At 45.1% G+C, this 24,354-nt stretch overlaps 1 long non-coding RNA gene and 1 pseudogene across 1 annotated transcript; both read right to left on the bottom strand.

Moving 5' to 3' along the window:
* Nucleotides 1–3,416: 3,416 nt before the first annotated feature.
* LOC115118135 (transmembrane protein 182-like) lies at nt 3,417–21,092 on the bottom strand (annotated as a pseudogene).
* Nucleotides 21,093–22,376: 1,284 nt separating this feature from the next.
* Nucleotides 22,377–24,280, bottom strand: LOC135568571 (uncharacterized). The gene is made up of 3 exons (XR_010462690.1): nt 23,859–24,280; nt 23,520–23,679; nt 22,377–23,350 (listed from the first exon to the last, which is right to left on the bottom strand). It is a non-coding gene; the product is annotated as an uncharacterized LOC135568571 (long non-coding RNA).
* Between the last annotated feature and the right edge of the window lie 74 nt (nt 24,281–24,354).

Genomic DNA, 24,354 nt, shown 5'->3' with positions numbered 1-24,354 from the left:
CTTCTATCACGGTGAGGCATTCACATTTATTTCTAACTCTTCACGCAGCATGCTTCTATCACGGTGAGGCATTCACATTTATTTATATGCTTCTATCACGGTGAGGCATTCACATTTATTTATATGCTTCTATCACGGTGAGGCATTCACATTTATTTATATGCTTCTATCACGGTGAGGCATTCACATTTATTTCTAACTCTTCACGCAGCATGCTTCTATCACGGTGAGGCATTCACATTTATTTCTGACTCTTCAAGCAGCATGCTTCTATCACGGTGAGGCATTCACATTTATTTCTAACTCTTCACGCAGCATGCTTCTATCACGGTGAGGCATTCACATTTATTTCTAACTCTTCAAGCAGCATGCTTCTATCACGGTGAGGCATTCACATTTATTTCTAACTCTTCACGCAGCATGCTTCTATCACGGTGAGGCATTCACATTTATTTCTAACTCTTCACGCAGCATGCTTCTATCACGGTGAGGCATTCACATTTATTTATATGCTTCTATCACGGTGAGGCATTCACATTTATTTCTAACTCTTCAAGCAGCATGCTTCTATCACGGTGAGGCATTCACATTTATTTATAACTCTTCACGCAGCATGCTTCTATCACGGTGAGGCATTCACATTTATTTCTAACTCTTCAAGCAGCATGCTTCTATCACGGTGAGGCATTCACATTTATTTCTGACTCTTCAAGCAGCATGCTTCTATCACGGTGAGGCATTCACATTTATTTCTAACTCTTCACGCAGCATGCTTCTATCACGGTGAGGCATTCACATTTATTTCTAACTCTTCAAGCAGCATGCTTCTATCACATGCTTCTATCACGGTGAGGCATTCACATTTATTTCTAACTCTTCACGCAGCATGCTTCTATCACGGTGAGGCATTCACATTTATTTATAACTCTTCACGCAGCATGCTTCTATCACGGTGAGGCATTCACATTTATTTCTAACTCTTCAAGCAGCATGCTTCTATCACGGTGAGGCATTCACATTTATTTATAACTCTTCACGCAGCATGCTTCTATCACGGTGAGGCATTCACATTTATTTCTAACTCTTCAAGCAGCATGCTTCTATCACGGTGAGGCATTCATTTATTTATAATTTATTTCTAACTGAGGCATTGAGCATGCTTCTATCACGGTGAGGCATTCACATTTATTTATAACTCTTCACGCAGCATGCTTCTATCACGGTGAGGCATTCACATTTATTTATAACTCTTCACGCAGCATGCTTCTATCACGGTGAGGCATTCACATTTATTTCTAACTCTTCACGCAGCATGCTTCTATCACGGTGAGGCATTCACATTTATTTCTAACTCTTCAAGCAGCATGCTTCTATCACGGTGAGGCATTCACATTTATTTATAACTCTTCACGCAGCATGCTTCTATCACGGTGAGGCATTCACATTTATTTCTAACTCTTCAAGCAGCATGCTTCTATCACGGTGAGGCATTCACATTTATTTCTAACTCTTCACGCAGCATGCTTCTATCACGGTGAGGCATTCACATTTATTTCTAACTCTTCAAGCAGCATGCTTCTATCACGGTGAGGCATTCACATTTATTTCTAACTCTTCACGCAGCATGCTTCTATCACGGTGAGGCATTCACATTTATTTCTAACTCTTCAAGCAGCATGCTTCTATCACGGTGAGGCATTCACATTTATTTCTAACTCTTCACGCAGCATGCTTCTATCACGGTGAGGCATTCACATTTATTTCTAACTCTTCACGCAGCATGCTTCTATCACGGTGAGGCATTCACATTTATTTATAACTCTTCAAGCAGCATGCTTCTATCACGGTGAGGCATTCACATTTATTTTAACTCTTACGCAGCATGCTTCTATCACGGTGAGGCATTCACATTTATTTCTAACTCTTCACGCAGCATGCTTCTATCACGGTGAGGCATTCACATTTATTTCTAACTCTTCACGCAGCATGCTTCTATCACGGTGAGGCATTCACATTTATTTATAACTCTTCACGCAGCATGCTTCTATCACGGTGAGGCATTCACATTTATTTATAACTCTTCACGCAGCATGCTTCTATCACGGTGAGGCATTCACATTTATTTCTAACTCTTCACGCAGCTTGCTTCTATCACGGTGAGGCATTCACATTTATTTCTAACTCTTCAAGCAGCATGCTTCTATCACGGTGAGGCATTCACATTTATTTATATGCTTCTATCACGGTGAGGCATTCACATTTATTTATAACTCTTCACGCAGCTTGCTTCTATCACGGTGAGTCATTCACATTTATTTATAACTCTTCACGCAGCATGCTTCTATCACGGTGAGGCATTCACACTTATTTCTAACTCTTCAAGCAGCATGCTTCTATCACGGTGAGGCATTCACATTTATTTCTGACTCTTCAAGCAGCATGCTTCTATCACGGTGAGGCATTCACATTTATTTCTGACTCTTCAAGCAGCATGCTTCTATCACGGTGAGGCATTCACATTTATTTCTGACTCTTCAAGCAGCATGCTTCTATCACGGTGAGGCATTCACATTTATTTCTAACTCTTCACGCAGCATGCTTCTATCACGGTGAGGCATTCACATTTCCTCTCAAAATGTGTTAATAATTGAAAAAGTTATACACATGTTTTCCATTTATAAAAGTGGTAACCATCTACAGCATATAAAGTGACTTGTTCGCCTCTCATTTATGTTAAATGACAACTCAACACACTCAGGATACCAAGGATACCAATACAAAGAGAAAGAACTCCCAAACAAAACACTCTTCCTGATCTCTTATCATCGTCATTTCCTACTCGCTGCTACGGCAACATCTGACATGTGACTGCAGACAGCCTGCATAAGCAAATCACCAACATCCACTGGCGCGTTTCAAGCAACCAATCCTGTGTCTCCCAGTACTGTATGTGTCAGGTGAAGAACATGTAGTGATGGGGAATTTAGGACTTGGCTGTTTCTCAAATGGTGCCCTATTCCCTATAGAAACTCTGGTGAAAAGTAGTGCACTAATATGGGGGTATAGGGTGTCACTAGGTGGAACTCTGTCAAACACTGGCAGTGACTGAAACATGTCAATGTAACCAGTCAAATCAGTGACACCACAGAGTTCATTCTATTGGTGTATGATTGACAGAACGCAGAGATTTTCAACACATTCTTGAAGTTACAGAGCAGGGTTGGGGTCCATTATTTGTAAATTCAGTCAATTCAGGAAGTAAACTGAAATTCCAATTCAAATGTATCTCAATGCCTCTCTACGAGAGGAATGTGGAATTTCAGTTGACATACTGAATTAAAGGAATGGAAATAGAATTGGCCCCGAACCTGTTGCAGAGTTTCGGAAGCCTCCCCCTATCGTCACGGCAACACCAATCAGTGATACTGCATCTGTACGAACCGGCCAATGAGGAGGAAGAGGAGTCCGGCCAGCAGGCAGAAGGAGATGCCGACGAGGGCGAAGAAGAAGGACAGGCCGTAGTGGATGGTGAGGTCAAAGGTGGGGCACAAAGAGGAGCGCTGGTGGTCCACGGAGAACTGCACCACGTCCATCAACTCCACCCACAGCACAGACATCCACACCACACCCAGCAGGAACAGAGCTGAGAGAAGGGAGGGGAGGGGGAAAGAGAGATAGGCAAGGTTGAAGAGGTGTGTGTGTGTGTGTGTGTGTGTGTGTGTGTGTGTGTGTGTGTGTGTGTGTGTGTGTGTGTGCGTGTGTGTGTGTGTGTGTGTGTGTGTGTGTGTGTGAGAGAGAGAGGGATGATGGCAGAGAAAGGTAGGCAGAGAGGAGGTGATTGGGAGAAGAAACAGAGAGAGATAGAGAGACCGTATCAGACTGGCTGCAGCAGGTATTTGTATTATTGATGGTATTCATGAGCTTTTCATCTTTGTACATCCGTTCAACAGAGGGAAACTGTTTAGCTCAATCCTATCCTATGTTGTGTATCCTGAAATGTATGATGTTATCGGCCAATGACTCACCGGACATCAGGAAGAGGCCGCCCCCAGCCTTATATAGACGGTGACTGGCGAATGGGGCAACAGATGATAAAAAACCCGCCCATTACAACGGCAGTCACACCAATTAGCATGAAGATACTCCAGAAGCCTCTGTAGACTGTATGAGACGAATGTCAATCATTGTTAGAACCATGAGTAACAGAATGATAGGCTGACATGAATTTGAATATACCAACACAAACACATGTGGACAATCTCAGAATCTCATAGTAGGCTACATATATTATATGTCAATTACATATAATATACACACACACACAGATAAGCACTTACTGATTGCAGAGTCATATGTAGTGGCATTGTGAGTCTGTTGAGCCACTGGAAATGGGAAGAGGTAGGCGTGTGTGCAAACTTTGGCATGTGGCTGATTGGCTAGTGAGTGAGAGACATACAAGCACATTGTTACATACATTAAATCATATATATATTATACAGTGGGGAGAACAAGTATTTGATACACTGCTGATTTTGCCGGTTTTCCTACTTACAAAGCATGTAGAGGTCTGTAATTTTATCATAGGTAGACTTCCACTGTGAGAGACGGAATCTAAAACAAAAATCCATTAAATCACATGTATGATTTTTAAGTAATTAATTTGCATAATTTGAGTCAATTGGAGGTGTACCTGTGGATGTATTTCAAGGCCTACCTTCAAACTCAGTGCCTCTTTGCTTGACATCATGGGAAAATTAAAAGAAATCAGCCAAGACCTCAGAAAAAAATGGTAGACTGGGTCATCCTTGAGCAATTTCCAAATGCCTGAAGGTACCACGTTCATCTGTACAAACAATAGTACGCAAGTATAAACACCATTGGACCACGCAGCCGTCATACCGCTCAGGAAGGAGATGTGTTCTGTCCTCCAGAGATGAACATACTTTGGTGCGAATCTTTTGGCCATAATGACCATCGTTATGTTTGGAGGAAAAATGCTTGTAAGCCGAGGAACACCATCCCAACCGTGAAACACGGGGTGGCAGCATCATGTTGTGGGGGTGCTTTGCTGCAGGAGGGACTGGTGCACTTCACAAAATAGATGGCATCATGAGGGAGGAAAATGATGTGGATATATTGAAGCAACATTTCAAGACATCAGTCAGGAAGTTAAAGCTTGGTCGCAAATGGGTCTTCCAAATGGACAATGACCCCAAGCATACTTCCAAAGTTGTGGCAAAATGGATTAAGGACAACAGAGTTAAGGTATTGTGGCCATCACAAGCCCTGACCTCAATCATACAGAAAATGGGCCAAAATTCACCCAATTTATTGTAGGAAGCTTATGGAAGGCTACCCAAAACGTTTGATCCAAGTTTAAATTGTTTAAGGCAATGCTACCAAATACTAATTGAGTGTATGTAAACTTCTGACCCACTGGGAATGTGATGAAAGAAATTAAAGATGAAATAAATCATTCTCTCTACTATTATTCTGACATTTCACATTACTAAAATAAAGTGCTGATCCTAACTGACCTATGAGAGGGAATTTTTACTAGGATTAAATGTCAGGAATTGTGAAAAACTGAGTTTAAATGTAGTTGGATGTAGTGAATGGAGTAGTACACATCGTTGTACGAGATCTTCAGTTTCTTGGCAATTTCTCGCATGTAATAGCCTTAATTTCTCAGTACAATAATAGACTGACAAGTTTCAGAAGAAAGTTCTTTGTTTCTGGCCATTTTGAGCCTGTAATCGAACCCACTACCTCCATGTACAAATTACCTCGACTAACATGTACCCCTGCACATTGATTCGGTACCAGTACCTCCTGTATATAGCCTCCACATTGACTCGGTACCGGTACCTCCTGTATATAGCCTCATTATTGTTATTTCATTGTGTTACTTTTTAATTCAATTTTTTTACTTTAGTTTATTTAGTAAATATTTAACTATATTTTCTTAAAGGGGCTTGTAAGTAAGCATTTCACGGTATTCTGCACATTTGACAAATAAAACATTTGATTGATTGATTGATTGAACCAGTTTTTGCCCAGGGGTTTGTGACAATGGCTTTCTCATCCTCTCCTCATCAAGGGCCCTTATAATACAAAGACAGCATGTACTAGTGGAATCTATACAGAGAACAAGCTGGCATGGTCTTACAGTTTTATCAAATGCATAAACATTTGATAATTGCATTAAATGTTGTTCATTTCCACTCTCTCTTTTTTCAATTTCTTCTAACTCTCTTTCTCCTCTCTCACTCTCCTCTGCCTTGTGGAATTCAGCAGACCCTCTCCAGGTCATTCTCAAAGTTTGAGGGTGTTTGGGACAATGACCCTCCCTGGAAGTTGCCTATTAGAGACTGTCAACAAATCTCATCAGATGACAACGGAACTGAATGACAGCACATGCAGCCTTTCCATTGAGTCACATGACCCAAGAATAATATCACATGATAGGGGTCTCATACCACTTCAAGGCATCAAGAAGTCACATTAGATAAATGAGTGAGGCTCATGTCTCCGCCCTAACATTTGGAGTCGTTGTCCCAAAGGTGGGAAGGCAGGCGACAAGCTTAGGTCCAAAATAAACCCATAGAAACGCATTGGGCTTATTTTGGACAGATTTTGATGAGAGTGAAGCCTCTCGCTTCGTCTCTTCTTCTCTGCTGTCATGAACTGTTTGCATTGTTTCATTCTGGCCCTGTACTGGCCAACATGTCAATTAAAGAAAGTAGTAGGATTGAAAGACCCCAGTGTTCTACTTTATACAAGAGGTGAATAAGCGCAGTGCAATATTATCTGACTTACTGATCCAGAACTTCAAGAGGGTGTGGTCGTCCAGGTTTCCCCCGAAGGAGCACCTCCAAAAGAAGCCCTTGTGGTAGAAGGTGGTGTCTGGACGACGCTGGGGGGAAGATAATGATAGTAACACATTAGTAGAACACTCCATCATAAAGCCTTCATGTTACAGTTATAACAATGACATAATAACACATCATAAACTTCTTCTATCTTATTCTTTACATTCTACCTGTTATTTTCTTAGAAAATACCTAGTGAATCAGCTAATGACTTCTCAGCCCCACGCCAGCTGGTTCAGGTGAATGTTGTCAGAGTATATGGTGCTACTACTAAAGCTGGTGACTCTAAGGTGAAGGGTCACACTGAGGGAGCACCCTTAACTTCCTATGGGGTTGTGAGAAGTTTGTTGAGTCAGCATGGAGAGTCCCCTCTACTCACTAAACAGCTGCTCTCATTCCCCCTTTCTCTCCTATTCCCCCTTTCTCTCCTATTCCCCTTTCTCTCATATTCCCCTTTCTCTCATTCCCCCTTTCTCTCATTCCCCCTTTCTCTCCTATTTCCCCTTTCTCTCCTATTCCCCTTTCTCTCATATTCCCCTTTCTCTCATATTCCCCCTTTCTCTCCTATTCCCCGTTCTCTCCTATTCCCCGTTCTCTCATATTCCCCCTTTCTCTCATACTCCCTTTCTCTCCTATTCCCCTTTCTCTCCTATTCCCCGTTCTCTCCTATTCCCCGTTCTCTCATATTCCCCCTTTCTCTCATATTCCCCTTTCTCTCCTATTCCCCTTTCTCTCATTTCCCCTTTCTCTCCTATTCCCCTTTCTCTCCTATTCCCCCTTTCTCTCCTATTCCCATTTCTCTCCTATTTCCCCTTTCTCTCCTATTCCCCTTTCTCTCCTATTCCCCTTTCTCTCCTAGTCCCCCTTTCTCTCCTATTCCCCTTTCTCTCCTATTCCCCTTTCTCTCCTATTCCCCCATTCTCTCCAATTCCCCTTTCTCTCATATTCCCTTTTCTCTCATATTCCCTTTCTCTCCTATTCCCCTTTCTATCCTATTCCCCTTTCTCTCATTCCCCCTTTCTCTCATTCCCCCTTCTCTCCTATTCCCCTTTCTCTCATATTCCCCTTTCTCTCCTATTTCCCCTTTCTCTCCTATTCCCCTTTCTCTCCTATTCCCTTTCTCTCCTATTCCCCTTTCTCTCCTAGTCCCCCTTTCTCTCCTATTACCCCTTTCTCTCATATTCCCCCTTTCTCTCATATTCCCCTTTCTCTCCTATTCCCTTTCTCTCCTATTCCCCCTTTCTCTCCTATTCCCCTTTCTCTCCTATTTCCCCTTTCTCTCCTATTCCCCTTTCTCTCCTATTCCCATTTCTCTCCTATTCCCCCTTTCTCTCCTGTTCCCCTTTCTATCCTAGTCCCCCTTTCTCTCCTATTCCCCTTTCTCTCCTATTCCCCTTTCTCTCCTATTCCCCCATTCTCTCCTATTCCCCTTTCTCTCATATTCCCCTTTTCTCTCATATTCCCCTTTCTCTCCTATTCCCCTTTCTATCCTATTCCCCTTTCTCTCATTCCCCCTTTCTCTCATATTCCCCTTTCTCTCATATTCCCCTTTCTCTCATATTTCCCATTTCTCTCCTATTCCCCTTTCTCTCCTAGTCCCCCTTTCTCTCCTATTACCCCTTTCTCTCCTATTCCCCTTTCTCTCCTATTACCCCTTTCTCTCCTATTCCCCGTTCTCTCCCATTCTCCCTTTCTCTCCTGTTCTGCTGTCCTACTATAGACTATACCTTTCTCTGTTTTGACCTTTACCCTTCAGAAAAAAACAGGTTTCTGAAGTTTAATAACCGGATCCTGCGTAAGATCCTGATCAGGGATAACCGGGCAGAGTCTAGCATTGTGGCTCTGTATAAGAAGCTGGAGCTGCAGAACGCAATGGAGATACTGGACAGTGTCCGGGGACATCAACGCTGGTTCCTCCATTGTCTCTCTACAGTACGTTTATCCTCTCTCTTCCTCTAGCTCTTGCTCTCTCTCTCCACATATCTCTCTCTCTCTCTCAATTCAATTCAAGGGCTTTATTGGCATGGGAAACATCTCTCTCTCTCTATCCACATCTCTCTCTCTCTCCCTCTCTCTCCACATATCTCTCTCTCTCTCTATCCACATCTCTCTCTCTCTCTCTCTCTCTCTCTCTCTCTATCCACATCTCTCTCTCTCTCCCTCTCTCTCTCCACATACCTCTCTCTCTCTCTCTATCCACATCTCTCTCTCTCTCTCTCTCTCTCTCTCTCTCTCAATTCAATTCAATTCAAGGGCTTTATTGGCATGGGAAACATGTGTTAACATTGCCAAAGCAAGTGAGGTAGACAACATACAAAGCGAATATATAAGGTGAAAAACAACAAAAATGAACAGTAAACATTACACATACAGAAGTTTCAAAACAGTAAAGACATTACAAATGTCTTATTATATATATATATATATATATACAATGTACAAATAGTTAAAGGACACAAGATAAAATAAATAAGCATAAATATGGGTTGTATTTACAATGGTGTTTGTTCTTCACTGGTTGCCCTTTTCTCGTGGCAACAGGTCACAAATCTTGCCGCTGTGATGGCACACTGTGGAATTTCACCCAGTAGATATGGGAGTTTTTCAAAATTGGATTTGTTTTCGAATTCTTTGTGGATCTGTGTGATCTCTCTCTCTCTCTCTCTCTCTCTCTCTCTCTCTCTCTCTCTCTCTCTCTCCACATCTCTCTCTCTCTCTCTCTCTCTCTCTCTCTCTCTCTCCACATATCTCTCTCTCTCTCTCTCTCTCTATCCACATATCTCTCTCTCTCTCTCTCTCTCTATCCACATCTCTCTCTCTCTCTCTCTCTCTCTCTCTCTCTCTCTCTCTCTCTCTCTCTCTCTCTCTCCCTCTCTCCACATATCTCTCTCTCTCTCTCTCTCTCTCTCTCTCTCTCTCTCTCTCTCTCTCTCTCTCGGTGCATGCTGGGTTTTTGGAGTTTGAGTGTTTGGTGTGGAAAGCTCTATCCTAACTAACTTTCTTGATTCTTTTCTTTACATGTTATTTTCTATGGTGGAGGGTTAATGCAATATTTGTTTTTAGCGGTATCCAAAGTTTTTTTTTCAAAGTTAGGGTGGAAGAGGACAGAGTAACTTTCCGGGGGTGGAAGGTGTAGTGTGCGCAATGGCTTCTCAGCCTAGCGGACGAGACGCTGTCGATACAGCATGGATTCAGGTGTGTTCCTGAGAACGGAGTTAAGGTGGAGGAGGTTCTGCTCGCGGTCGGTGAACAGGTAGGAGCTGAGTTTATACATTCTGCTTCTAGAATGAACAAAGCTGTGGTTGTGTTCATGAAAAGGGCAAATTTGGTCGGTAGGCTAATTGCTAGCGGAATATTTGTAAGAGATGTGTTGGTGTCAATTTCACCTCTCTCTACCCCTTCAACAAGAGTTGTAGTGGCAAATTTGCCTCCGTTTATTACGGACGATCAAATTAGGAAAGAGCTGAGTCGTTTTGGTAAGTTTGCTAGCGGTTTCCGTGTACTGTCAGCAGGTTTTCAGGCAGATGCCGTTAAGCACGTTGTTTCGTTCAGGAGGCAAGTGTTTATGTTTCTGAACAATAATGAGCAACAGCTAAATGTGCATTTCAAAGTGAGGCATGGGGAGGGGCTCTATGCAGGTTTTGCCAGCACAGATAGTCTACGGTGTTTTGAATGTGGGGATTTGGGGCACAAGAGCTTTGCGTGCCCACATAAAGGCCATAGACGGAGTGAGGGTGCAAGTGGGGAAATCGAGGTCAAAATGCAGGGGGTAAGGAGATGCAGACAGCAGAGGCTGGGCCTAGTCAGTCTAGAGATGGTGGTGTAGATGAGGCTGGGTCTAGTCAGGCTAGAGATGGTGGTGTAGATGAGGCTGGGGCTAGTCAGGCTAGAGATGGTGGAGAAGCAGAGGCTGGGTCTAGTCAGGCTAGAGATGGTGGGGTAGCTGAGGCTGGGCCTAGACATGCTATGGAGGGTGGTGCAGATGATGCTGGGCCTAGTCATGCTATGGAGGGTGGTGTAGCTGAGGCTGGCCCTAGTCATGCTATGGAGGGTGGTGTAGCTGAGGCTGGCCCTAGTCATGCTATAGAGGGTGGTGCAGATGATACTGCGTCTAGTCAGGTTATTCTAGTGGATGAGGAGAGTATAGTGGGGAAGTGTAAGAGATTAGGGGGAGGAGGAGGGTGTCAAGAGGAAAAGGAAAAGGATGTGGATAAAGGTACCATGGAAATGTTGCCTGTTGCTGTGGGTGAGGCCCTAAACAGAGAGAAAGGGCAGGTGGTCAGGGTGGGAGATAGAGAAGAGGAGGAAATTGAGTCTGAGGAAGAGGATGAGGAGTTATTTTTTTCAGACTCCTCTTCAATTGGCCCGGAGCTGACAGCCAGTCAACCAGAGGGGTCTAAGTACACGTTGAGAGAACTGACAAGGTTCTTGAATGAGACTAAGGGGAAAAAAGTTAATCTTGAGACTTTTTTTCCTGATCCTAGAAAGTTTGTAAGATCAGTACAACATGCTATGAGAAATGAGGGGCATGGTGTCCTCTCACCCAGGAAACGGTTTAGGTTGAGGAAGTGGGTCACAATAGTGCGTAAAGGTTTACCTTCAGACACTGTTTAAATGTTTAATTTCTTACTGACACTGGGGCTTTTTGAGCTTTGCTATTGGTCTATTTCTCTGCTGGCTTTTCTCCCACTTCTTATGGAGACTCTTCGGGTAGGCTCGCTCAATATAAATGGCGCCAGAGATGCGGGAAAGAGGAGTGTGTTGGGTGAATATGTAAAACAAAAAAAAAAAAGTACAGGTGTTGTTTCTGCAGGAGACTCATAGTGATGTGGTGAATGAAGTTGATTGGGGGCTCTGGTGGAAAGGGGCAAGTGTGTTGAGCCATGGGACAAATCTTAGTGCAGGGGTGGCAGTCCTTTTTGCACCGGGTCTGGCTGTAAAAATTTGCTCCTCAAAGGAGGTGTGTAGGGGTAGGTTGCTTGTTGTTAAAGCAGAAATTAACAACATGGTTTTTGTCTTTATAAATGTGTATGCGCCTAACACAGGGAGAGAAAGAGGGGTTCTATTTGGGAGTCTTAGACAGGAACTCTCACAAGTAGCGCCTGAGGAGACGCTGGTGATCGGAGGTGACTGGAACTGTACAATGGATTTTACAAAAGACAGAAATGGGGAAGAGCCTCATTCAGTGTCAGTGGGAGTGTTAAGGGACATCTTTAATCAGTTTGACCTAGTGGATGTTTGGAGAACTAAACATCCAAACACAAGACAGTATACGTGGGTGAAGGTTTTGGGGCTAGGGTGAGTGCAGCTCGACTTGATCGTTTTTACATGTCCAGGAATCAGAGCAATAGGCTGATGGGTGCTACCATTCTCCCAGTGGGGTTTCGGATCACCACATAACCATGGCTCGGCTGTCTATTTCACCAGGCCCCGGCAGGCATCTTATTGGAAGTTCAATGTAAAGCTCTTACAAGATGCCACCTTTTGCTCAGGTTTCCAGACTTTTTGGGAAAGATGGGGGCAGCGAAGAGAGGAGTATGAGTCTCTGAGTCAATGGTGGGATGTGGGGAAAGTGCAAATTCGGCTTTTCTGTCAACAGTACACAGCTCTCTCATCCTCAGAGGCTAGGAGAGTATTGGGGGAACTAGAGCGGTGTATTAGTGAGATGGAGGTAGAGATGGTGGGGCAAGGCAATGTAGGCCTCCAGGCTAACTTAGCCGATTACGTAGGGACCTGGGCAGTTTTTTCCAGGTTAAAGCAAAGGGAGCACTTGTAAGAGCTAGGTTCTCCATGCTCAAGGAGATGGATGCTCCCAGCTCCTTCTTCTTTGGTTTGGAAAGACAGAGCAGTGAAGCCAAGGGTATGCATTGTCTACGGCTGTCTGATGGGCGGGTGACCTCTGTGGTGGGGAGATGCGGGAGCGGACTGTGGAGTTTTATACTGAATTGTATAGGGCAGAAATGTGTGATCCTATGTGTGCTCAGGTCTTGTTTCGAAGGACTCCCTAAGCTCTCTCGGGCACAGAGGGATGAAATGGACATTCCTCTGTTGTCACATGAACTGGCAGAGGCAGTAACCCAGATGTCCCCGGTCGTGCACCCGGGGTCGATGGACTTCCAGTGGAATTTTACAAAAATTCTGGGGAACAATTGGACAGGATTTCTTTTGCGTGTTGCGTGAATGCGTCAGGGTAGGAGAGTTGCCGATGAGCTGCCGTCGGGCGGCTCTGACTCTCCTGCCCAAAAAGGGGACTTGTGTGAACTTAAGAACTGGAGGCCTGTGGCATTACTCTGTGCGGACTACAAGATTTTTGCCAAGGTCCTCTCTAACAGACTGAAGTCCCATCTGGACTCTATAATACACAAGGACCAGACATATTGTGTACCGGGACGCTCAATCACGGACAACTTGTTCTTGATTAGGGACATGTTGGACTTGTCGAGAGGTTCTAATGTGAACTTTGGACTGGTCTCTTTAGATCAAGAGAAGGCTTTTGATAGAGTGGATCATGAGTATCTGTTTAATGTGATGTCTGTGTTTGGGTTTGGGAAGAGTTTTGTGACCTGTGTGAAGCTGTTGTATGCTGGGGCGTCATGTATGGTTAAGGTGGGAGGGGGCTCAGTAGGCCAGTCTGGGTGAGACGGGGATTAGACAAGGATGCCCTCTATCTGGGCAGCTGTACACACTAGCCATTGAGCCTTTTTAGGACTGCTACGCAGGAGACTGCGGGAGTGTGCTGGACAGGCATGGATGTGGTGACAGGAATAGCAGTCTCAGCATATGCAGATGATGTTTCTGTGATGGTCAGGGATGGGCAAGATATGCAGGAACTAGAGACCAGTCTGAAGGTGTACGAGGGAGCTTCATCAGCTAAGGTAAACTGGGGAAAGAGCAAAGCTCTGTTATGTGGGGCATGGGGGATAGGGCTCCTCCTCTGCTTCCAGGGGTTTGCAGTGGGGTTGTGAAGGGCTTAAAGTGTTGGGGGTGTACCTGGGCTCGGAGAGGTGGGTCAGCAAGAACTGGGAGGGGCTGTCACAGGCAGTGGTGTCAAGACTGGCCAGGTGGAGGTGGCTCCTGTCCCAAGTGTCATATAGAGGGAGGGTGCTGATAATCAACAACCTGGTGGCATCTTCCTTGTGGCATAAACTGGCTGTCCTCAACCCCCCCGCCGGTCTGCTTGCAGACCTGCAACGCAAGCTGGTGGACTTCTTTTGGTCGGGACATCACTGGCTGAAGGCAGCAGTTTTGTACATGACCGTCCACGAAGGAGGACAGGGCCTGGTGGAACTGGAGAGCAGGATGGCTGCTTTCCGACTAAAGGCGGTGCAGAGACTGCTGTACCACACTGATGTTGGCTGGAGGGAACCAGCATGCGCTGCTGAGGAGAGCTGGCGGATTAGGGTTGGACCGGCAGCTGTTCCTCATGAAGCTGGAGAGGCTGAGTACAGCAGGTCTCTCAGAGTTTTACTCTGCGGTGCTGAGGGCCTGGCAGCTGCTAAGACCCACACGAGAAGGGGGTGTGGAGCCTGGGCAGTGGGTGTGGGAGGAGCCTATCTTCCACAACCCAGCCATCCCTTTGAGATCGGTTCAGTCGGCCAACCTGCAGAGGCAACTGATGGCAGGGGGTTTACAAAGGCTGGGTGACCTGAGACTGCTGGGAGAGGAGGGGTGGAAAACCCCGGAGGTCTTGGCGCAACAAACAGGAATAACGTCTCTTAGGCTGCTGGAGAGATTCCTGGAGGAGGTCCAGGAGGCACTGTCTGAGCCGGTAAGGGGGTGTTTGAGAGGCCAAAGGGAGAGGGGCCACCAATGTTCCCGCCACTGCAGGTGACGGCAGAGACTGGAGACTGGCAAGGGGTCTGGAGGACTTGTTAGATTTTAACACTCCGAGCCTGGGGGAGTTTGAGGGGGTGGGAGGTAAAGCCCTCTACAACCTCTGTGTTAAGGTTAGGAGCATTAGAAGCCTAACAGGAGTGAAGGCACATCAGTGGCAGGGGGTATGTGGGGCGGAGAGTATGGTGGGTTTTAGATGGAGGGCGCTCTACAAACCCCCAGTACCAAAGAGGTCAGGGGACCTCCAGTGGAGGGTTCTTCATGGAGCCCTGGCCACTAACAGCTGGTTGGCACGGGTTGATCCGGGAATTGGGCAGGGGTGTCCTTTCTGTCAAATGAAAGAAACTGTAATTCATGTGTTTTCTGTGTGCACCAGGTTAATGCCATTAATGTCTCTGTTGGAATGTCTGTGTGACAGGTTGGGGGTGGTTTTGCTGTTGGGATGTTTATAATGGGATACAGGTATTCGAGTAAGAAGAAAGAAAAATGTGTTTTGTTGAATTTTCTGTTTGCTCAGGCAAAGTTAGCTATTTGGCTAACAAGGAGGAACAGGGTCAAAGGTGGGGGGATAACAGACCCTTTACTACTGTTTAATGGGATGGTCTCTGCGCGCCTTAGGGTTGAGTTTGAGTTCTATAAAATGATCAAATGTGTGGAGATGTTTGAGGAGATATGGTGTGTTGGGGGGGCTGTCTGTATTGCTGGGGAAGATGTTTTGGATATACGGTTGTAGGAGAGTTTTTTTGTGTATGGTGATTTGTACAGGATATATTTTTATTTTTTTATTTTAGGAGTGGGGGGGTGAGTTTTAAATGAATTGAGAATGTTTCAATAAAGAAAGACCAAAAGTCAAAAGTCTCTCTCTCTCTCTCCACATATCTCTCTCTCTCTCTCTCTCTCTCTCTCTATCCACATATCTCTCTCTCTCTCTCTCTCTCTCTCTCTATCCACATCTCTCTCTCTCTCTCTCTCTCTCTCTCTCTCTCTCTCTCTCTCTCTCTCTCTCTCTCTCTCCCTCTCTCTCTCCACATCTCTCTCTCTCTCTCTCTCTATCCACATCTCTCTCTCTCTCTCTCTCTCTCTCTCTCTCTCTCTCTCTCATTAGGACACTGATGAATGATGATATGTCTCTGTGTAGTAGTGTGCATGGTATATTATATGCAGTGCATGTGGTTTGATAGTGTAGATATCATGCAGACATTCCTGTGTCATTGCTTATCGTGATGACCTGTACCTGCTATAGTGGGTGATATTGGGGGTTGTAAATACTGATGTTTGTATTTCTATTACTTGCGAATCCAATATGTCTCAATCGCTGGATGGTTGAAGAGCAAGTACATTAAAAAGGGTCTGATTACACTAGCAGCCCCTTTTATTTTATTTTTTATTTCACCTTTAATTAACCAGCTAGGCTAGTTGAGAACAAGTTCTCATTTGCAACTGCGACCTGGCCAAGATAAAGCATAGCAGTGTGAACAGACAACACAGAGTTACACATGGAGTAAACAATAAACAAGTCAATAACACAGTAGAAAAAAAAGAGGAGTCTATATACATTGTGTGCAAAAGGCATGAGGAGGTAGGCGAATAATTACAATTTTGCAGATTAACACTGGAGTGATAAATGATCAGATGGTCATGTACAGGTAGAGATATTGGTGTGCAAAAGAGCAGAAAAGTAAATAAATAAAAACAGTATGGGGATGAGGTAGGTAAAAATGGGTGGGCTATTTACCGATAGACTATGTACAGCTGCAGTGATCGGTTAGCTGCTCAGATAGCAGATGTTTGAAGTTGGCGAGGGAGATAAAAGTCTCCAACTTCAGCGATTTTTTGCAATTCGTTCCAGTCACAGGCAGCAGAGAACTGGAACGAAAGGCGGTCAAATGAGGTGTTGGCTTTAGGGATGATCAGTGAGATACACCTGCTGGAGCACGTGCTACGGATGGGTGTTGCCATCGTGACCAGTGAACTGAGATAAGGCGGAGCTTTACCTAGCATGGACTTGTAGATGACCTGGAGCCAGTGGGTCTGGCGACGAATATGTAGCGAGGGCCAGCCGACTAGAGCATACAAGTCGCAGTGGTGGGTGGTATAAGGTGCTTTAGTGACAAAACGGATGGCACTGTGATAAACTGCATCCAGTTTGCTGAGTAGAGTGTTGGAAGCAATTTTGTAGATGACATCGCCGAAGTCGAGGATCGGTAGGCTAGTCAGTTTTACTAGGGTAAGTTTGGCGGCGTGAGTGAAGGAGGCTTTGTTGCAGAATAGAAAGCAGACTCTTGATTTTCGATTGGAGATGTTTGATATGTGTCTGGAAGGAGAGTTTACAGTCTAGCCAGACACCTAGGTACTTATAGATGTCTACATATTCAAGGTCGGAACCATCCAGGGTGGTGATGCTGGTCAGGCGTGCTGGTCAGGCGTGCGGGTGCAGGCAGCGAACGGTTGAAAAGCATGCATTTGGTTTTACTAGCGTTTAAGAGCAGTTGGAGGCCACGGAAGGAGTGTTGTATGGCATTGAAGCTCGTTTGGAGGTTAGATAGCACAGTGTCCAAGGACGGGCCGGAAGTATATAGAATGGTGTTGTCTGCGTAGAGGTGGATCAGGGAATCGCCCGCAGCAAGAGGAACATCATTGATATATACAGAGAAAAGAGTCGGCCCGAGAATTGAACCCTGTGGCACCCCCATAGAGACTGCCAGAGGACCGGACAGCATGCCCTCCGATTTGACACACTGAACTCTGTCTGCAAAGTAATTGGTGAACCAGGCAAGGCAGTCATCCGAAAAACCGAGGCTACTGAGTCTGCCGATAAGAATATGGTGATTGACAGAGTCGAAAGCCTTGGCAAGGTCGATGAAGACGGCTGCACAGTACTGTCTTTTATCGATGGCGGTTATGATATCGTTTAGTACCTTGAGCGTGGCTGAGGTGCACCCGTGACCGGCTCGGAAACCAGATTGCACAGCGGAGAAGGTACGGTGGGATTCGAGATGGTCAGTGACCTGTTTGTTGACTTGGCTTTCGAAGACCTTAGATAGGCAGGGCAGGATGGATATAGGTCTGTAACAGTTTGGGTCCAGGGTGTCTCCCCTTTGAAGAGGGGGATGACTGCGGCAGCTTTCCAATCCTTGGGGATCTCAGACGATATGAAAGAGAGGTTGAACAGGCTGGTAATAGGGGTTGCGACAATGGCGGCGGATAGTTTAAGAAATAGAGGGTCCAGATTGTCAAGCCCAGCTGATTTGTACGGGTACAGGTTTTCCAGCTCTTTCAGAACATCTGCTATCTGGATTTGGGTAAAGGAGAACCTGGAGAGGCTTGGGCGAGTAGCTGCGGGGGGGGCGGAGCTGTTGGCCGAGGTTGGAGTAGCCAGGCGGAAGGCATGGCCAGCCGTTGAGAAATGCTTGTTGAAGTTTTCGATAATCATGGGTTTATCGGTGGTGACCGTGTTACCTAGACTCAGTGCAGTGGGCAGCTGGGAGGAGGTGCTCTTGTTCTCCATGGACTTCACAGTGTCCCAGAACTTTTTGGAGTTGGAGCTACAGGATGCAAACTTCTGCCTGAAGAAGCTGGCCTTAGCTTTAGCTGACTGCGTGTATTGGTTCCTGACTTCCCTGAACAGTTGCATATCGCTGGGACTATTCGATGCTATTGCAGTCCGCCACAGGATGTTTTTGTGCTGGTCGAGGGCAGTCAGGTCTGGAGTGAACCAAGGGCTATATCTGTTCTTAGTTCTGCATTTTTTGAACGGAGCATGCTTATCTAAAATGGTGAGGAAGTTACTTTTAAAGAATGACCAGGCATCCTCAACTGACGGGATGAGGTCAATGTCCTTCCCTACAGTAGGTAGGTATATATATCAAAGCCCTACACAGTTCAAAGGTCAAGTCTTACCGAAAGAGTTATTGGACCATCCACCCATGAGAAACTACCACCAAAATAAATTGATTAATTGAAATGTGCGCAGGTTTGGAGGGTTTTTCATGAGAAACACTAATAGGGTTGGCACTAAGGTGAGGACCTTAATCTCCAATAGCCAATGTAATGGACGATGGACTCTATCCGAGTCCGAACCACAGTATTGACAGATGTTGAAGCAACGTTACACCACACTGACCATAGAAGGATCTAAAGCTAGGTTTCTTCATTCTCTTCCTGGGGACAAACAGGGGTGGACATTTTGATTGGTGGAATCAGGTGCGTTGGAGCACACAACCGTGTTAGACCTTGACACCACTTGACACCCCAAAGCCACTTCCTCTAAGAAGACTTCAACCAGAAGAGGAACAACTTGCCTTGCCCTCCATGGTCTCACCTAACCCTTAACCCTCAATTCAGCAAACAAGACAATAGTTTTATCCAATGTTACCACCAATATTACACCAATGGCCACGTTCCTCAGCTCCTTTGTCTTTCATGACCACATATACAGTGGGGAGAACAAGTATTTGATACACTGCCGATTTTGCAGGTTTTCCTACTTACAAAGCATGTAGAGGTCTGTCATTTTTTATCATAGGTACACTTCAACTGTGAGAGACGGAATCTAAAACAAAAATCCAGAAAATTACATTGTATGATTTTTAAGTAATTACTTTGCATTTTATTGCATGACATAAGTATTTGATACATCAGAAAAGCAGAACTTAATATTTGGTACAGAAACTTTTGTTTGCAATTACAGAGATCATACGTTTCCTGTAGTTCTTGACCAGGTTTGCACACACTGCAGCAGGGATTTTGGCCCATTCCTCCATACAGACCTTCTCCAAATCCTTCAGGTTTCGGGGCTGTCGCTGGGCAATATGGACTTTCAGCTACCTCCAAATATTTTCTATTGGGTTCAGGTCTGGAAACTGGCTAGGCCACTCCAGGACCTTGAGATGCTTCTTACGGAGCCACTCCTTAGTTGCCCTGGCTGTGTGTTTCGGGTCGTTGTCATGCTGGAAGACCCAGCCACGGCCCATCTTCATTGCTCTTACTGAGGGAAGGAGATTGTTGGCCAAGATCTGGCAATACATGGCCCCATCCATCCTCCCCTCAATACGGTGCAGTCGTCCTGTCCCCTTTGCAGAAAAGCATCCCCAAAGAATTATGTTTTCACCTCCATGCTTCACGGTTGGGATGGTGTTCTTGGGGTTGTACTCATCCTTCTTCTTCCTTCAAACATGGCGAGTGGAGTTTAGACCAAAAAGCTATATTTTTGTCTCATCAGACCACATGACCTTCTCCAATTCCTCCTCTGGATCATCCAGATGATCATTGGCAAACTTCAGACGGGCCTGGACATGCGCTGGCTTGAGCAGGGGGACCTTGCGTGCGCTGCAGGATTTTAATCCATGACGACTTAGTGTGTTACAAATGGTTTTCTTTGAGACTGTGGTCCCAGCTCTCTTTCTTCAGGTCATTGACCAGGTCCTGTCGTGTGTTTCTGGGCTGATCCCTCACCTTCCTCATGATCATTGATGCCCCACGAGGTGAGATCTTGCATGGAGCCCCAGACCGAGGATGATTGACCGTCATCTTGAACTTCTTCCATTTTCTAATAATTGCGCCAACAGTTGTTGCCTTCTCACCAAGCTGCTTGCCTATTGTCCTGTAGCCCATCCCAGCCTTGTGCAGGTCTACAATTTTATCCCTGATGTCCTTACACAGCTCTCTAGTCTTGGCCATTGTGGAGAGGTTGGAGTCTGTTTGATTGAGTGTGTGGACAGGTGTCTTTTATACAGGTAACGAGTTCAAACAGGTGCAGTTAATACAGGTAATGAGTGGAGAACAGGAGGGTTTCTTAAAGAAAAACGAACAGGTCTGTGAGAGCCGGAATTCTTACTGGTTGGTAGGTGATCAAATACTTATGTCATGCAATAAAATGCAAATTAATTACTTAAAAATCATACATGTGATTTTTTGGATTTTTGTTTTAGATTCCGTCTCTCACAGTTGAAGTCTACCTATGATACAATTACAGACCTCTACATGCTTTGTAAGTAGGAAAACCTGCAAAATCGGCAGTGTATCAAATACTTGTTCTCCCCACTGTATAAAGAGACAAGAGGAACCGGATAAGGAACATCCAAGAGAGGCCTTGCCTTGCCTTGCACAGGTAATTAGTGGGCTACTACTTGGCTATATACACAGGGTACCAGTACTGAGTCAATGTGTAGGGGAACGAGGTAATTGAGGTAGATATGTACATATAGGTAGGGATAAAGTGTTCCTTACCTCTATGGCGGAGGCCCAAGGTCCCATAGTTCCGTTAGTTTCTTTGTTACACGTCTCTGAAGCCAGGAACCAGTAATCCGTCCCGAAGGAGAGGAGGACAAACATGGTCGCCAGAGTCCCAAACAGCCCCGCGAAGAACAGAGCCACACTCAGCTTCATAGTGCTGTACTGGCCAGACACACTGTCACTCTATGGAGACCAATCAACTAGCCCTGTGTGTGTAATCCTCTGAGAAATCAAAAACTGTATTGTCACGTAGTCGGAGTGAGTGTGTCTATGCTAAGTCCACTTAGACACTTTAGGTATGTGTGTCTATGCTGGGTCCACTTAGACACTTTAGGTATGTGTGTCTATGCTAGGTCCACTTAAGACACTTTAGGTATGTGTGTCTATGCTGGGTCCACTTAGACACTTTAGGTATGAGTGTCTATTCCTAGTGTTGCAATAGTCCAAGCTATGATTCTTCTTCCATGGAAGAATGCCACTTTACTGTGTATTGTCCAACAGTGGTCTTATCCTGGCTCCTCTCTTCTCTGTTTGTGGGCTGCTGAGGACAGGAATGGGCTGGACCGGGCTGGACTGGACCGGGCTGGGCTGATCAAGACAACCGGGAAACTGACAGTGGCGTGGATCCCTCCCCTGTGCTACTTTGAGGGGCTGATTGAAGGTGCCTGCTGCACACACTGTCACAGGAGTGGTCTGGGGAAAGGTAGGGGTGGGGGATTCAGGCACAGAAATATCTACCAGCAACTGGCCACTCCCTTCATGCACAAGAGAATCTGGGAGGGAGGGGGTGCAGGAGTAAGGCATTCCTGCGTCCTGCAAATTTGAACCCAACAGACACACACTCAGAACTCCAAGCCACCACCCCATGGTGGGACCAACACACACACCCACCCACACACCCACACACACACACACACACAACCCCAAGCCACCACCCCCATGGATAAGCCGAACATCTCTGAGTTCTGGCTGACAGGACGACCAGGGCCTCTAACATTTTCATTAAGGACTACACTGGCATCCATACTGTTTCATTGGCCTTGGCAGCACAGCCAACTGCAATGTAATGTCACACTTAACACATTAGCACAGGTAGAGTAGTGAGTGACAACTCTGATTGGAGGATGGTTATTACCGACACACAATGCAAAGTGATTTGAGCACTTGGAAAAGCACTATATAATTGGAAGGCATTATTACTCTACAAACAAAACACATGACACACACAGGGTTTTATTTTCAAAGCTAGTCTGTAGCTATTGGTCTCGTTGAGTATGAGAGTGGAACTGAGGAGAGCTTGCTGCTCATTAGCATGTAAGAGGGATATATAACACATAGACACACAGACTGCCATATACACACACACACACACACACACACACACACACACACACAGGGATATTTAGCACATCGCCCATAGGAAGACAGCCTAATTAGCACAGTGCTATCGACTTTTATTTCATCTCCTCTAATAAGGAAATAAACATATATTTTTATCCCCCATTTTCCCTCTTTGAAAGTAACTGGATTAAAAAAAACAGTCGTAGCCAAAAGTGTTGAGAATGACACAAATATTAATGTTCACAAAGTCTGCTGCTTCAGTGTCTTTAGACGTTACTATGGAATACTGACGTATAATTACCAGCATTTCATAAGTGTCAAAGGCTTTTATTGACAATTACATGAAGTTGATGCCCAGAGTCAATATTTGCCGTGTTGACCCTGCAATCCACCCCGGCATGCTGTCTGTAACTAACTTCTTCTTCGTCTGATGAGGAGTAGGAAGGATCGGACCAAAATGCAGCGTGGTACGTGTCCATGTTAAATTTATTATATCAGAACAGGAAAAATACAAAATAACAAAGTGAGGGAAAGAAATGAAAATCGAAACAGTTTTTTATGGTGAAAACACAAATACAGAAAAACAACTACCCACAAACACCAGGTGGGAACAGGCTACCTAAGTATGGTTCTCAATCAGAGACAACGATTGACAGCTGCCTCTGATTGGGAACCATACCAGGCCAAACACTTAGAACTATAACACACAGAACAAACATAGAATATCCACCCCAACTCACGCCCTGACCAAACTAAAATAGAGATATAAAAAGGAACTAAGGTCAGGACGTGACACTGTCAATTAACTTCTGGGCCACATACTGACTGATGGCAGACCATTCTTGCATAATCAATGCTTGGAGTTAGTCAGAATTTGTGGGGTTATGTTTGTCCACCCGCCTCTTGAGGATTGACCACAAGTTCTCAATGGGATTAAAGTCTGGGGAGTTTCCTGCCCATGGACCCAAAATATCGATGTTTTGTTCCCCGAGCCACTTAGTTATCACTTTTGCCTTATGGCAAGGTGCTCCATCATGATGGAAAAGACATTGTTCGTCACCAAACTGTTCCTGGATGGTTGCGAGAAAAGGATGTGTTGGAACAATTCTTTATTCATGGTTGTGTTCTTAGGAACAATTGTGAGTGAGTCCACTCCCTTGGCTGAGAAGCAACCCCACACATGAATGGTCTCAGGATGATTTACTGTTGTCATGACACAGGACTGATGGTAGCGCTCACCTTGTCTTCTCTGGACAAGCTTTTTTCCGGATGCCCCAAACAATCGGAAATGGGAATCATCCGAGAAAAGGACTTTACCCCAGTCCTCAGCAGTCCAATCGCTGTACCTTTTGCAGAATATCAGTCTGTCCCTGATGTTTTTCCTGCGATTAAGGACACGCTAGAAAAGTGGAATGCGTAGTGAGAATGGGAAGCATTTAATGTTCCAGCCACGTCCAGTAGGTGGACTAGAAGCAACCATAAAACATCCTTATTTAAACATCTACTACACCATCACAAACGAAAGCCTTTATAGGCCTATTGCATACTATTAATGCCGTTAATAATCAGTGCATCTACCTGTGACGATGTGACTTTGCGCCAGCCTTGCACAGTCAGAACATGTCCTTTTTCAGCAAAAGCAGCACAAAGATAAATAGCTGTAGTACAGTGAGAATAGTTTTTACTAGAAAAGTGTATTCTAGTTTATGCTTAATATTCTGGATCTATTTGTTTTCAAGTCGACCGCTGAACACTGAACACCGACCTGTAAATAATACACATGACTTCACGCGCCTGCCATCTCCCTCAGCCGTGTGACACACGTTACTTTCACACTAACTGTTAAAGTAATGATTTAATAACTGCAGATACGTTTACGCAGTCATAGCAAGACACACAGAAGGTATGCATACTAGCACAGAGTCCAGCTGAGAGTCTTGCTGAGAGAGTTGCTGTATTAGATCGACTGACAGATATTAAATACAGCGCTTGCCTTACTGTCTGACATCAGGTCGATACCACCTGGTAGATCTCTCGGTGCGCCAAATGGGACGAGACTAGAACCCAGCAGGTC

Source organism: Oncorhynchus nerka, linkage group LG3 (genome assembly GCF_034236695.1).
Source record: "Oncorhynchus nerka isolate Pitt River linkage group LG3, Oner_Uvic_2.0, whole genome shotgun sequence".
In the NCBI taxonomy this organism is placed as follows: domain Eukaryota; kingdom Metazoa; phylum Chordata; class Actinopteri; order Salmoniformes; family Salmonidae; genus Oncorhynchus; species Oncorhynchus nerka.
This window is presented reverse-complemented; position numbering and strand designations above follow the sequence as displayed.